Raw genomic sequence first — 16,797 nt, forward strand, 5'->3', positions numbered from 1 at the left:
TGAGCATCAAGATGCAGCACTGGACTATTGTACTGTAGTATACTGAGCACCACAATGCAGCACAAGACAATGAGCAGTGATACTGAGCACTGATGAGGATACTAGAACTGATACTGAGCAGCAAGATGCAGCCCTGGACTATTGTACTGTAGTATACTGGTCACCACAATGCAGCACAAGACAATGAGCAGTGATACTGAGCACTGATGGGGATACTAGAACTGACACTGAGCAGCAAGATGCAGCCCTGGACTATTGTACTGTAGTATACTGGTCACCACAATGCAGCACAAGACAATGAGCAGTGATACTGAGCACTGATGAGGATACTAGAACTGACACTGAGCAGCGAGATGCAGCACTGGACTATTGTACTGTAGTATACTGGTCACCACAATGCAACACAAGACAATGAGCAGTGATACTGAGCACTGATGAGGATACTAGAACTGACACTGAGCAGCAAGATGCAGCACTGGACTATTGTACTGTAGTATACTGGTCACCACAATGCAACACAAGACAATGAGCAGTGATACTGAGCACTGATGAGGATACTAGAACTGACACTGAGCAGGAGAGACACACTACTGAGCAGCACTAAGTAAGCACTGATACTGAGCACTGATATTGAGATTTCCACTGAGAGAATGTAGCCACGTCCTCTCCGTTCTCTCTACAATGCACAAGTGAAAATGGCGGCGACGCGCAGCTCTTTATATGGAATCCGAATCTCGCGAGAATCGGACAGCGGGATGATGACGTTTTGCCTCGTTCAGTTTTCCAAGTCAGACGGGAAGAACCAAGCCTGCCTCGGACCCATGTAAACCACGTGGAGTTCGGGGGGGTTCGGTTCTCGGAGAACCGAACCCATTCATCTTTAATTTCACATAATGTTTTTCATTCTGCTTTGAGTCTGCCCCCAGTATAAACTGATATGCTCTCTGTATAACGTAGCCCCCCATATTCTCTGAGGTTAGGCAAATGATTATATAAATCTAATCAGTTCTAAAGTTTTTTTCCACTTGTTAATAATGGATTTTGTTAAAATTATTATATTGTTCATACAGTATATGCTGTTTTAATAAATTATTGTCACTTGTGGTACATTGGAGATACTTACATTTTTTGAAAGCACTTTTTTTGTAATGTATTTCTGTTCCAAGTTTGAGAAGCTTCCCCTGTTTCTTTAAACCTGCAGCTTTACTAAAATACACATTACATTTGTTTTAACCTTGTACACCAATAACAATTTTGTTGTTGTCTATTTATACAGTACAGTGGTAATGCAGTGTTTGCACTGCATGAATCTATTCCCTTTTTATTGTAGCACCAAGATCAGGAACACAGGGAAGTATGGATCCAGGACTCTGAGGAAAGAAATTAGTTATATACACTCTCCCAAAGCCATAGTACTGGGAGTTTATTGGCTTTTCATTGGAACTGAAATCCCAATCTTGAGCCTAATACCCCAATCAGACATACTATAAAATCCTGGGATTTTGCGTGTGAACTCGCATCAACTAGGGATTTCAGTATGTCTGAAGGGTACCAACCTGGAAACATGTTCCCGGGTCGGCGCCCGTGCTATTAACCAGAGTTTTTCCTGAGACTTTCATCCCGGGTAAACCACCCGGGGTTAACTGTGAATGGTGCGTTTTATGTATGTATGTGCTGTAGTGGATCTTGCCACGGGCAAGCAGGACTTTTGCCCGGGGCGCCGCCTTCCGGCAAGATCCGCTACTGTGCCCCCCGCCGCTGTGCCCCCCGCTGTCACCCCCGCCGCTGGTCCCCTGCTCTGAAGGGAACCAGACTCTACGCGTCTAGTTTCCCTTCGTGGAGGGGACCTTTGCTGTGCGGTGCGCGATGATGTCATCGCGCACCGCACAGCATTGTGGCACAGACGCTAGGGGTCATAATTGACCTCTAGTGTCTATGCTGATCGAGGAGAGGAGCGGCGCCGGCGGCTGTCAGCAGCGGTCTGGATCAGGAACGGGGATAGTAAGTATACTTTTTTTAATTTTTATTCCAGCGGCGCTACAGGGGGCACAAATGGGGGCGTTACTGACCACGCCCCCGTGTGAAGCCACGCCCCTATAGTTTTGCCCGGGGCGCAACCACAGCAAGAACCGGCCCTGTGTGTGTGTATGAGTGTGACATGTGTGTGTATGACATGTATGTGTGTATGACAGCAGCCTGGCAGCCCTGGCTTGTAGAATGCTGGGGCAGACCAGGCTTATGTCTGAAAGGGGACGACCCGGGAATTTCCCAGGTCAGAGGTGTAGTGTGAAAGGGGGTCTCGAGCAAAAACCCAGGATTTTTCAAAGGTTTAAAACAAGGGTCTGAGCAGAGAAATTCCTGGGTCATATGTCTGAAAGTGGTATTAGCGAACAAAAAGTTATACTTAAAAAAAATGCACTAATTGAAACAATATTAAATTAATTTTTGAAATAAAGATATTTTTCATTGGTTATCCTGAGACATTGGCATTTTTTATCATGGGTGCAATGTGTGCGGTGCTCACGGGCCCCTGGGTCCAGGGGGAAGCCACACCGCACACACATTGCATCCATATTTTAGTACTCACCTCTTCAGAGTCCAGCATCAGGTGCTGCAGCCGCGCAAAAAAATACTTTCCAAAATGGCCGCTGCACATGCACAGTTTGAATTTTGTCTCCGGAACATACACAGTAGGCTCGGACACAGTGACGGAGGCTATGGTGCCGTGGAGAGGAGGGGGCCCACCCAGAGTCTGCATACAGGCCCCCTCCTCGCTTAAGACGCCCCTGTCCTGAGATGACATTAATAGAAGGATTGTGTACTGCCATGACCATTGTGTGAGTAATCTTTGTTAAATGGGCTTCCCCGGTGATAGAGAGCACCTGTTTTAGGCAGAGGTAGGGCTTTTTTACCATTATTATTAGATACAAATGATACTGTTTTAATGAAATCTGAATACACCTGAATTTTGGGGGTTTGAGTTCAACCAAGTCCCGGCTCGGATCACTTTGGGGTTCTGCGAAGAACTGAGCCCTGGCTTAGGTTGTCCCAGTCAAGTGTGGATCTTGGATCTCAATAATGAATCTTGTATGTTTTGTATTGCATGTAAGTTCCTACCTCATGATTTCAGGTGCTATTTCACACAGGAGAGGGTATGAAGAGTGTGTAGGTTGTAGTTAATGCTGCAAAGCTACATACTAGCATCCATGTTACAGGATTTTAACTGTTTTATATTAATGTTTATTTAAATAAGTCCAGATCCTAAACCAATATCAAAACACTTAACAAAACCAAAACATGACTATGATTTTGAAACACAACCAAAACACAAGGGTCTGCGCACATCTCTAATTAATATATAGAGCCCGACGTGCACTCAGCATATAACTCTACATATGTTTATAAAAATTATTTTCAGTCAGTTTTTCGACAGCCCCGAACAATGGGCCCAATTAAGACCTGATCTCTGCTGTGCGTTTCGCACAGCGGGCGATCAGCTATTAACTGCGCATACGTATGCACCGCAATACGCACACGCGTTGGCCAACAACAACTGGCATCACCGGTCAGCGACAGGCTGGAACGAAAATTCTGATCGTACAGCCATTCGCATGCTGATTGCAGGAGGAAGCCTTTTGTGGGTGGTAACGGACCATTTTCTGGGAGTGTCAGGGAAACGCAGGCATGCCCAAGCATTTTCAGGAAGGGTGTGTGACGTCAGCACGTTCTGATCGCACTGTAGGAGTAAGTCCTGGGCTGCGCAGAGACTGCACACACTGGTAAAAGCATCCACTGGTGAGTGAGGTGTGAATGGATTTGCAGCTGTCCACTGACTGACTGATCTTTTTAGCTGCTCGGCGTACACATGCAATCGCACACTTCCACGGCGATTATACACTACGCTTGGGCGGTGAATATCTGATCGCAGGACTACAATTTTAGCAGGCTAGCGATCAGGTCTGAATCCCCCCCATTATCCGTTTCTGGACGGAGGTTGACCATGGCTGCTCATTGTTTCGCACAACCTGCAGCAACTAGCCAGTCTACAAGGATGAAATTGCCCATCCAATAAAATGTGTGTATCGCCAGCTTAACAATGAAACATGTATTATCTTACACCAAAGGTAAGACATGTATAGCTCTCCCCTTATGTAATTATTATCGAGTGTTTATCATGCTAATATAAGCTCTTTATTTCCCCCCAAATGTTCTGTATCTCCATGTTTATAAAGTGCACCCTGCATAAATTGCAATGCAGAGTATATTCCGGAATTGTCAAGGTCAAGCTATACATTGAAAAGGTTGCTGCCCCTTGATCTCTTTTCACCTTAATCTACTTAAATTTTTGATATAGAAATTGAAATGCTTTTACGATATTACCCACTGCAATATAATAATCATATAAATTACTTAAACTAGTGGGAAGCCCCATAAATCTACATGACCAATTCTATTTACTTTTTTGTGATTGCATAGCCCTTTTCACATATTAGTGAATTTGGGTCTATCTAATTTACCTTAGGTCACCCACATATAGATATACGTACATAGCTTTACAAACATGCTTTAACGAAAACATACCATTGCTCACTGCCTACTTACTTACACTTATCTTCTTCACTGTTGTTTGTTTTTTTATTTTAAATGCCTTCACCCAGTAGGTCAGCTTGGAATTTCTGAAACTGTATAGGAGGACGATGCATGTCATGGAAACCTCTTCATTTACAGCAGAATGTTCTATCCACCACAACTTCCACAGTGATTGTCCAATCTTTTATCCTTGCACCTCACCAATCTCCACATTGGATGTTATTGCACAGCTGCCAATATTTTACCCTATGCATAGCAACTTCATCTTGTTATGTTGTTTGTGTTCTTTATGTTATAGGGCAGGGGTGGGCAATTATTTCACCTGGGGGGCCGCTTAACACTTCCAGTGAATAGTCGAGGGCCACACACAAAATATCTTGTAAAATCGGGTCTGAACTGCGCATGCACCGCAATGTGCAGGCGCGTCGGTCTGCAGCGTCGGGCAACGACGGGATGGTACGAACAAAGCGATCGCACAGTGATTGACAGGAAGAGGACGTTTGTGGGTGGCAATTGGCCGTTTTAGAGGAGTGTCCGCAAAAATGAAGCAGGGACCAGGCGTTTGGAGGGAGGGTTTCTGACGTCAGCTCCGGTCCCGATCATCGCACTGGAAGAGTAAGTCCTGAGCTGTGCAGAAACTGCACAAACTTCTGTTTGTGCAGCTCTCTGCAGATGTGATCACACCCCTGCACAGCGATTACTCCCACCCCCTGTAGGCGGCGACTACCTGATCGCAGCAGTGCAAAAATTGCCTGCTAGCGATCAGGTCTGAATTAGGCCCATAGTTATGTATATAACTATAAAAACATAGTGTATATATATATATATATATATATATATATACAGATGTGTCCACATACATCTTTGCTATATCCCGCCATGTATAGCTTGGTTTTGCATGCCATAGACTCAGAGATTTAGCCATGTCCTGTAATTTTTCTTAATTTGCTTATTTAATATGTTACTATATACATATTCTATTATGGCAAACAAAAATTTTATAATCCATCCACTCTCTACTCATGAAAAACAGCTTAGCCGTGTTTTGCATGTTGTGCCAAATTTAGCAAAAAAGCAAAGATGTAAGTGGACACATCTGTATATATAAAACATACACCACAATATACATTACATACGTAGTTTTTTTACAGGCAAATACAAAATGTCTACAAAAACACATATAATAAATAAATAAATAAAAAACAGTGCTGAAAACAAACAGCATCCTGTGTAATGCTGGTATTCACAGCTCCTGTCTCTCCCTGGGCACAGTTACTAGCTTCCCCCCCCCCCCCCCCCCGGACCCATATAGCAGTCTCTACCCCCCCGACCCATATAGCAGTCCCAACACCTCTTCACCCCCCTCCCCTAAACCCGTATAGCAGTCCCTAATCTCCCTCCCTCTCCTCTACCCCCCCCGAACCAATAAAGCAGTCTTTTAAAGTTATCCACAGATTCCTTTACCTTTTTTACACAGTGGCAGATCCGCTGCCTGCTGCCAGATTCCCGCTGCCCGCTGTGCCGCACCGAGTCGCTGCGGCTGCTGCCTGCTGACCACTCCCGCCATGGCCCCGCCCCCCGTGCCGCCCAGCGCCTGACGTCACAGTGGAAATCCCAGTCAGCAGACCCTGTGACGTGACCGGGATTTCCTATGCGGCACCGCGTCTGGGAGCTATGTAGCGCAATGACGAGCGGCTCAGCCAGTCGGGCCGCTTGTCATTGCACACTGGTGTGAGACAGCGGGGCCAGGTAGAATCGGTTCGCGGGCCGCATCCGGCCCGCGGGCCGCACCTTGCCCACCCCTATTATAGGGGGTACTTCAGAGTTGATTGCAGCAGCAAATTTGTTAGCAATTGGGCAAAACCATGTGCACTGCAGGGGATGCAGATATAACATGTGCAGAGAGAGTTAGATTTGGGTGTGGTGTGTTCAATCTGCAATCTAATTTGCAGTGTAAAAATAAAGCAGCCAGTATTTACCCTGCACAGAAATAAAATAACCCACCCAAATCTAACTCTCTCTGCAAATGTTATATCTGCCTCCTCTGCAGTGCACATGGGGGGTAATTCCAAGTTGATCGCAGCAGGATTTTTTATAGCAATTGGGCAAAACCATGTGAACTGCAGGGGAGGCAGATTTAACATGTGCAGAGAGAGTTAGATTTGGGTGTGGTGTGTTCAATCTGCAATCTAATTTGCAGTGTAAAAATAAAGCAGCCAGTATTTACCCTGCACAGAAACAAAATAACCCACCCAAATCTAACTCTCTCTGCAAATGTTATATCTGCGCCCCCTGCAGTGCACATGGTTTTGCCCAATTGCTAAAAAAAATCCTGCTGCGATCAACTTGGAATTACCCCCATGGTTTTGCCCAACTGCTAAAAAATTTCGTGCTGCGATCAACTTGGAATTACCCCCCATGTGCACTGCAGGTGGGGCAGATATAACATGGGCAGAGAGAGTTAGATTTGGGTGGGTTATTTTGTTTCTGTGCAGGGTAAACACTGGCTGCTTTATTTTTACACTGCAATTTAGATTTCAGTTTGAACACACCACACCCAAATCTAACTCTCTCTGCACATGGTATATCTGCCCCCCCTGCAGTGCACATGGTTTTGCCCAACTGCTAACAAATTTCCTGCTGCGATCAACTCTGAATTAGGCCCATAGTGCGGTATACTGTAACTGTTGGAAATATGTGTATACAGCCTTGAGGATGTAGCAGAGTTTCTGCACACACCATTGGATGCCTTTTAACTACGAACAGCACAGTTACTTAACCAGTGAAGTAGTTTTATTGAAGATACAGCTGTTCTCAATGTTATGCACACTGGTAGATTATTATTTTATTTATTAACAGTTTCTTATATAGCGCAGCAAATTCCATTGAACTTTACAATTTACCACTGGTAGATAGAGCAAAGCTTGGGTGTCATACATGTGGGTACCGTGTAGCAGTGTATGATGCTGGAATAATGGTTATATTGCAGGTAATCACGGGTCCCACTGGCAAAGGTGGAAGAACACTGTCTTCCACTGGGGCACTCTCACACAGCACAAACAAGATGGTCCTTGAACATGCACAGTAGAGATCTCTGTGGCCATTTTGAGATAGGGCATGAAGCCTTTCTGGAGAACAGTAGCACTGGAGTGTTCGTAGTAGCGCCAGGGCTGCCACCAGAAATTGTGGGTCCCAGGACTGAAAAAATAGGCAGTTTACAGTCTATTTTCACCTTAATATATATCACAGAACCATATAAATCCCCCGAATCACCACCAGAATGCCCCAATATGGATATGACCAGGATTCCCCAGCACATAGTGTATGCCCTTACTGGGGAATCTCTAAAGTGTCACCACACTTCAGTACATTCAACAGTAAGACCCTATATAGGAGCCATACATAGCAAATCTTAATAAGACTAAAAAAAAAAACCCTGTAACATATATGGCGTGTTGTTACCCGTAGTCGCTTCAAGAATTGTAATATCGTTTCCATCTGTAAATTAATATGCAAAAAGAAAGACCCACAAAACAGCAAAATATTGCAGTATGTTTAAACTGAGGTATTGGTTATAATAATTATATCATAGTGTTGTAGCAAACAGATCCATGGTACTTAGGAGATAGGGGAGTCTCAGTATTTCACCTTAACCCATATTAGTATACAACTCTCAACAAGTGATTACAGGGGATGCGGTCAACATCCCGCTGGACGGGATCCCGGCGGTCGAAATACCGACGCCGGAATCCCGACCGCCACAATCCCGACATATTCTCCCTCCGTGGGAGTCCACGACACCCATAGAGGGAGAATATAATAGTGTGCCGAGCGTAGCGAGGCACCGTGCCTGCAGCGTGGCGAGCGTAGTGAGCCCGCAAGGGGCTGCGTTCCACTCGCCACCCCTGTCGGGATTGTGTGGTCGGGATTCCGGCGTCGGTATTTCGACCGCCGGGATCCCGTCCAGCGGGATTACGTACTGATCCCGATTACAGTAAACAAGCACTGAATTTCCACTGCCACTAAAACCCGGGTTATTGCCGTGATAACCTTGCTCACGGCTCAGTGGAAACGGCTCCTCAAAAAAAATACCCGGGTCCAGTAACCCGGGAATCCTACCTGGGTAGGAACCAGGATTGGACACGGGTAGGCTGCAGTGTAAACGGGTAACCTGGGTCATCTGACTTAGGTCCCGTTAACAGCATGGGAGGAGCCGGATACAGATATCTGTATCATTCTCATTCTCTAATCATAGATGACGTGAGAAAGGTTTATAACATATATTATTTATTTTATCATATATGGTTTATAAATAAACTTAAATGTGTTTATTTACTATAATATTATACAAAGGTATAAAATAAATTATTAAACCTAAACAACACAAAGAACTGGGAAATGATCTTCAAAGCTCTGTTTTAAATTGAACCTAAGCAACATAAAATCTAAGTATTAAACTGCGAGGAAGTCAACAAGATGTCATTTTAGCCATAAAACATCTTGTCTAAACATTTCTGCATAATTAATTCCTCTGATGCATTAAGGGACATTATACGCAATATTCATCAAGAGGAGTGCCAATAAAATTGTTATTTATGTGTGCATATTAGTTAATTCAATCCATAGGTTTGTTGAAATTCTTTACAAGTTTTTCCCTGAAAGTAAAATGGATGACGTTCCCTTTCAAAACCGGGGCTGGATTAATATATGGCTTTAGTCCAAGCATGTCAAGGAAGTCACTATACTTCAATGTACATCTTACACCTTCACAAGGCAGCTACTTTAAGCCTCCACGTCTTAGTGGAGTGCTGTAAATGACACATTTAATTGTGCAGCGCCTTCACTTTAGGTTTGTTTAAACAATAACATTTCTATCAGGACACAAGTATTGAGTGATACAGGCGGAATATATTTACAGGTTTTGCTAAATCACTGTGTAAGTGAGTGAGAAACAGATGTGATTTAAAGACTGACACTGTCTCACATATCCACTTTGTATTACTCTAGTAGTGCACAGAGGCAAATAAACTGGAAGGAAACAGAAGACTAGAAAGGAAGAATAGGGTCGTTAGATTAGGCTGCCAGTGCCCATAAGAAGTTTTTCCAGATCAGCAATGTTACATACAGATGGGTCCATGTTTAACATACCTCCCAACTTTTGTTAGCTGTGAAGAGGGACATCTGACCGCGCGTAGCGTGCGGCCACCCAAAAGTGGGGCGTGGCCTATCGGAAAGGGGGCGTGGCATCGAGGGATGGCCCGCGGCCGCGAGCCACGCCCCGTTTTCGTCACTGAGGGGGCATGCCAGCGCTCCGTGAGCCGCTGGTATGCCCCCTCTCCTCCTGCCTCCACTGAAAAAAACGGGACTGTCCCACGAAAATCAGGAGAGTTGGGAGGTATGCTTCAATAGGATTAACTGAGACTAGGCAGTCGGACTTAATCCCCTGCTGTAATGAGTTAATCCCCTGCTGTATTGTTCTCTGTATTGTATTGCAGCTGAGAACAATAAATGAAGGGTTTATGTTAATACACCATGTTGTGCCTAGGCGCAGCAAACTAGCCAAGATAACCGTGGCGTGGACCCATCTGTATACCCCCTTCTGATTGTGTGCTTTGCGCTGCTTTCCAAGCTGCATACACAGATTAGGTTAAACTGTGCTGTATTTATATGAAAAGCACCTGAAACATTATTTATAAAGTGCTTTGAAGCATCTACACTAAGCTCTCATTACCGAAAATATAAGGTTATGGATCAATGGGTCGACCTGAAAAAGGTTGACATGGGAAAAAGGTCGACATTGACAAAAAGTTGACATGAGATTTTTTATTTTTTTGTGTCGTTTTCTCCATAAAATGACTGGAAACCCCAATTAGTGCACCATGTCCCCTTGCATGGCTCGCTTCGCTCACCATGCTGCAGGCAAGGTGCCTCTCTCTGCTAGGGCCGCGGTTACTATTCCCAATTGTAGTCCACATGCAGAGCCGGCCATAGGCAGTGGCGTAACTACTGTCCCCGCAGCCCTCGCGGTGGCTTGGGGGCGAGGGGCTGCGGGGGCGCCACTGATTTAGCACAGATTGACATGCGGACGAGCGTCCGCATGTCAATCTGCTCCTACTAACCCTCCCTGCCGTGTTGGAGGGACACGGAGGGCACAGCGCGCGCCTCTCCTGTGTCCCTTCTGCATCATCTCCGGCGGCCGCGGGTCTAATAGAAGAAGTGCCGGTTCGTGAGCCAATCAGAGCTCACGAACGGCACTTCGTTTATTAGACCCGCGGCCGCCGGAGATGATGCAGGAGGGACACAGGAGAGGCGCGCGCTGTGCCCTCCGTGTCCCTCCAACACAAACCAGCGGGGGAGCAGCGGCGGCGGGGGAGGGGGCATATATGGCACTGGGGGGGAATATCTGGCACTGGGGGCATATGTGGCACTGGGGGTTGGGGGAATCTGGCACTGGGAGCATATCTGGCACTGGGGGGGAATATCTGGCACTGGGGGCATATGTGGCACTGGGGGGGGGGATATCTGGCACTGGGGGCATATGTGGCACTGAGGGGGAATATCTGGCACTGGGGGCATATGTGGCACAGGGGGGGTATATGTGTACCTGGCACATAGGGGGGGGGGGTTATATTGTGCACTGGGGTCATGTGAGTACCTGGCACCGTGGGGTAATATCTGGCACTGGGGACATATGTGGCACTGGGAGCACAGCCCTAGCAACAAGCACTACCCCCTAGCAACAATCATGACACCCAGTGCATGAAACCCCTGGCAACGAGCATGACACCCAGTGCACGAAACACCTGGCAACGAGCATGACACCCAGTGCATGATACCCCTGGCAACGAGCATGACACCCTGAGCATGAAAACCCCTGGCAACGAGCAGGTAATTTAAAAGTAATTAGAAGCCTTACTGTAGGACTTAATGTGTAATGGGCATTACAGTGTGTGGCATAATGTATCACGGACATTGCGGTGTGTGTCATAATGTGTCACAGGCATTACGGTGTGTGGCATACTGTGTCACGGGCATTGTGGTATGTGGTATAATGTCTCAGTGTCATTGCAGTGTGGCATAATGTATAACGGGCATTGCGGTGTGTAGCATAGGGTATAACGGGCATTGCGGTATGTGTCAGGCATTACGGTGTGTTGTATACTATATCACGGGCATTGTGGTATGTGGTATAATGTATCAGGGGCATTGCAGTGTGTAGCATAATGTATAACGGGCATTGCGATTCCTGTCATAATGTGTCAGGGGCATTACGGTGTGTGGCATAATGTGTCGGGGGCATTATGGTGTGTGCATATTGTGTCATGTGCATTATTGTGTGTGGCATAATGTCTAAGGGCCATTGCAGTATGTGGCATAATGTATACTGGGCATTACTATAAGGAGGAAAAATTACAAATAATGTAAGGGGCATGAATCAGGATTATTTTTCTTTCCAGTGGTGGCTAACGTCTGGGTGTGCAGGTTGGAAAACTGGGGTATAACGTAGTCTTTTCCTGCAATGCCATGCCCCTTTATGTGAAGCCACGCCCATTCCAATGAAGCCACACACCCTATTTTGCAGCACGCGCCTTCGGCGCGCGCACATTTATCCCTTTAATAGTGGCAATTATGGGGGATGGGGGGGGGGGGGGGCACCGAAGAATTTTTTGGCTTGGGGGAGAAAAATTTCTAGTTACGCCACTGGCCATAGGCATAGGCAAACTAGGCAATTGCCTAGGGCATTTGATATGCCTAGGGGCATCAGCAGCTTCTGCTGATTAAAATGATATGCAGCATGCCTATATTCTGTGTAGCATTTCATATGCAGGTACAGCCACAGTCTCACACAGAATATAGGCATGCTGCATATCATTTTAATCAGCAGAAGCTGCTTGTGTATCCTAGCCATATAGCAATGCAAATAAGATGCATTTTCATTAAAAAAAGGTGCCCGATGTTAGCATTGAGGCAATATTTATGAGGACACATCTGTATCCAAGCAGAGGCAGAGGTCACAGTGTTTGTGGCTGTGTGAGTGCTGTGTGCATGTGAGTGGGTTGGTTGTGCAGTAGTATTCAGAATATGTGTAAGGAGCATTATGTGTGTCATGTAAAAATGCATTAATAATGTGCAACATATGTGTAAGGTACACTATGTGTGCCATTATGTGTATAAGGGCATTAATAATGTGCGGCATATGTGTAACAGGGAACTACTGTATGTGTGTCATTATGTGTATAGGGGCACTAATAATGTGCAGCAAATGTGCAGGGGGCACCTATGTGTGTCATTATGTGTATAAGGGCATTAATAATGTGCGGCATATACGTAAGGAACATTATGTGTAAAAGGGCATTAATAAAGGTTGGCATAATGTGTAAGGCGCATTATGTTTATAAGGATATTAATAATGTATGTCATATGTGTAAGGGGCATTACTGTGTGGAATGTGTGTAAATGCATTACTAATGTGTGGCATTATGTGTATAAGGTGCTCTACTATGTGGCGTTGCGTATAGAGAGGGCACTACTGTGTCGTCTAATGTGAATAAAGAGCAATAGGGTGTGGTGTAATGTGAATAAGGAGCAATTCAGTGTGATGTCATGTGAATAAGGGGCTCTACTGTGAGGAGTAACATTTATAAGGTAAAGTGATACTACTGTGGGATGTAATATGAATTATGGACACTATCGCATGATCAAATGTGAATAAAGTTGCAGTACTGTGTGGCGTAATTGGAATTGGGGTTATTGTGTGGCCATGCCTCTTGCCAGCAAAAACACACCCCTTTTTGGGCTGTGCGCCAAATGTGCAAACTTTTCCTATTTAAAATATAGGGGTACAAGGTCAGATGCGGAACCAGCGGTGGTGCTAAGGGGCACCAGCCAAAATCTTGCCTAGGGCATCATATTGGTTAGGGCCGGCTCTGTCCACGTTGATTTTAAAGTATGAAAAAGTTGAAAATATATATATTTTTTTTAAATTCATGTCGACCTTTTCATGCATCGATCATTGCCATGTTGACCTTTTGTCAATTTCGACCTAATGCACGTCAACCAATAGTGGTCGACCTATTGACTATTGACCTTAGTAATGTCGAGCTATCATCCGGACCCCTAATATAATAGTTGTTTCTCAGCACTGATCTAGGACAACTCATTGGATTCACTGTAGCAGAACTAACCACACAGCCAATGGTAGCGCTGGCACACGTACAGAAATGTACACACAATCCTCCTTTAAATGTATACTGTATACAAGCATATGATGCCTCCAACCTCAACTGGTCAATCTGTCATCTAAAACCTCAACAGTATCCATTTCTCCCCAAAACAATGCTTCATGGCTAACATGATTATGGAGAATGTAATCCTGTGATGCCATGTAATCCTGTGATGCCATGTAATCCTGTGATGCCATGTAATCCTGTGATGCCATGTAATCCTGTGATGCGGGTCCTCCCAAATTCATGCCAGCAAACTGGCTAGTGAAGGAGACTGTACTTGGGTTTGTAAATGTGTCCTTCACACCAGAAGACAATCTGCAATGCCAGAACTGGTTGCGTTAAGCAGAAATTATACCCTAAATATTTGACACAGTCACATCCATCCTTCCTTTACAACAACCAACTAACCCTAGCTTGTTGGAATACGTAGGTCATGAGGGTAAAGCCCTCCAAAGTAATGCTAGACATGTCAGGCTGGCTAATTTAGGGGCTTGCCTACTAGAATAATTATGGAGTGAGGGAGAAAACAGATACAAGCATGGGAAGAATATACAAACTCCACACAGTTTGGGCTGTCGTGGTAATTGAACCCAAGAGCTCAGTGCCTTGAGTAACCATTACACCATCTAATAATTTCTATGTGTTATTACTTAGTACCTTATGGTTCTGTGCTACAGTGCCTTCTAGTTTCTCTTACTTTTAACATGTAGTTTACATGGTGTATATATTATTATTAATTAACAGTCCCTCCATTGGTTACCGGCATTCTACCGTATTAAATATAAAATACTTTTACTCACATACAAGGCTATTAACCAAACTGCACCAACATACATCTCTTCACTCATCTCAAAATATCTCCCTACCCGACCTCCCTGCTCTGCACAAGATCTGCGTCTCTCATCCACACGCATTACTTGTTCACACTCAAAATTACAGGACTTTATCCGGGCTTCACCCACTCTGTGGAATGCCCTCCCACGCACAGTAAGACTCACCTCTAGTCTCCAAACCTTTAAATGTTCCCTGAAAACTCACCTCTTCAGACAAGCCTATCAAATTCCAGACCCACCCACATAACCTTCAGTGCTTCCCTATCTAATTACATCCTCTCTGTACAGTACACATAACATCACATATCTTGTCTTTCTTTAGTCTCACACCCTCCTGACACTTGGATAACTTTGTGGGGTATCATCATACAACCCATTAAGAACCTAGCAATCTGGTGGACCATTATGCAATAGGTAACATCTATCCTTGTGTATCTATGCCTATTTCCCTATAGATTGTAAGCATGCGAGCAGGGCCCTCCTACCTCTATGTCTGTCTGTTTTTACCCAGTTTTGTTCTATTACTGTTGTTCTAATTGTAAAGCGCAACGGAATATGCTGCGCTATATAAGAAACTGTTAAGAAATAATAATAAATAATAACTAATGCCTTGGACCATGGACAGTTCTAAATCTCACCAACCAAAAGGGGCATGGCTTAGACATGTTGACAGTAGACTGGGAGCATGTGCAAATATGTTTTTGTATTTAGATGAATGACATGTATCATATTTATCTATGTGTCATACTGGATATAGTTATATGTTTCTGTATATCCTGCTCTGCGTAGCAGTATGACACCGTTATTGAAACAGCATGTACGTAGAATTTTGCCTATTAATATAGACTTCTATTTTTCTTTTAGATTACACACTGTCTTAACTGTCTTACTGCATATACAATTACACTGCTGAGTCTCAAGCATACTTACATTTATGAAATTAACAAATAAAAAAATACATGTACCAGGAAATTACTGCCAGAACGTAATTCAAAGTTTGTTCTCAGTCAAAATCCACCTCACCTGTCTCACTGAGGCCATCAGGTTTGCATCTTATGTATACAGAAAGAAGCTCTTAAACATACATTATTTTATCTGTGATAAATTAGACAATCTGCATTGTATCTATAGCTTTTTAATAATATTTTATATAATTATATGGTATATATTTAATGGTATCTGTATTTTTTATTTTTATGTATGTAAGTTTATAATGAATTAGTTTAACAAATGTACTTATGCTTGAGACTTGATAGTATAACTGGATGCAGTCAGATAATCTTTCTTTGACAGCTGCACCATCCTAAACCATTCTACGTTCTGTGGTTAGAATATAGAAGGCGATTTAGAGGTGGACACCTATGCTGTAGCAGCTGTGACAACGTCACAGCAGCTGCTGAGTCTTTTATGCTAATGCCGCAGCCAATGGGTGTTCTATTGAGGCGCCACCTGCCCTGGCGCAAATTTGCTTATGTACATAGATGCACCATCAATTGGACAACGGCTGCAACATTGGATATTGGAGCAAGCCTATTGTTGCTCAGACCGTCTGTTGGAACATGATCACCAGTGCCAGTGCAGTGGCAAACGCAGGATTTCTAGAGGGGGGCTTCCAAATGCAGTCCACAATTTTCCACTCTGTGGAACATTGGAGCAAGTGCGGAAGTCTGGGGGAGCGGTAGAAGAACCTAGTTACGACCCTGGACATTAATGTAAATATTGTCTTTTTATATACTGATACGGTATGGAATGCAGTATTAATTTTTAGCACTACAAATGGTCTATGGGCTATATTAAACATATTTAAATAACATAAATAAGTGGTCAGGAAAAGATTAAACATACCATAATAAAAAAAATACAAAAACATAATAGAACCAGTTCTAAGCACACATTCCCCCACCTCATGGTAAGGCTTCTGTCTCTTCTTCCTGGCAGCTACTCTCTGGTCCAGAGCACTGATTGAGGACTCAAAACCACACACACAGCAAACTTGGTAGAAGAATCTGATACCACTGGGCATGTGCAGCAGCTCTGCTATGTCTCTTAAACTGCATGATGTGGAAGCAGCTCTAGTAATCGAGTTATATACCATTGCTATTATCATAATTTGAGCCACTTGTCAAGTGGAGGAGGGTTTCTGGGCA

Source organism: Pseudophryne corroboree, chromosome 5 (assembly GCF_028390025.1).
Source record: "Pseudophryne corroboree isolate aPseCor3 chromosome 5, aPseCor3.hap2, whole genome shotgun sequence".
Classification (NCBI taxonomy): Eukaryota; Metazoa; Chordata; class Amphibia; order Anura; family Myobatrachidae; genus Pseudophryne; species Pseudophryne corroboree.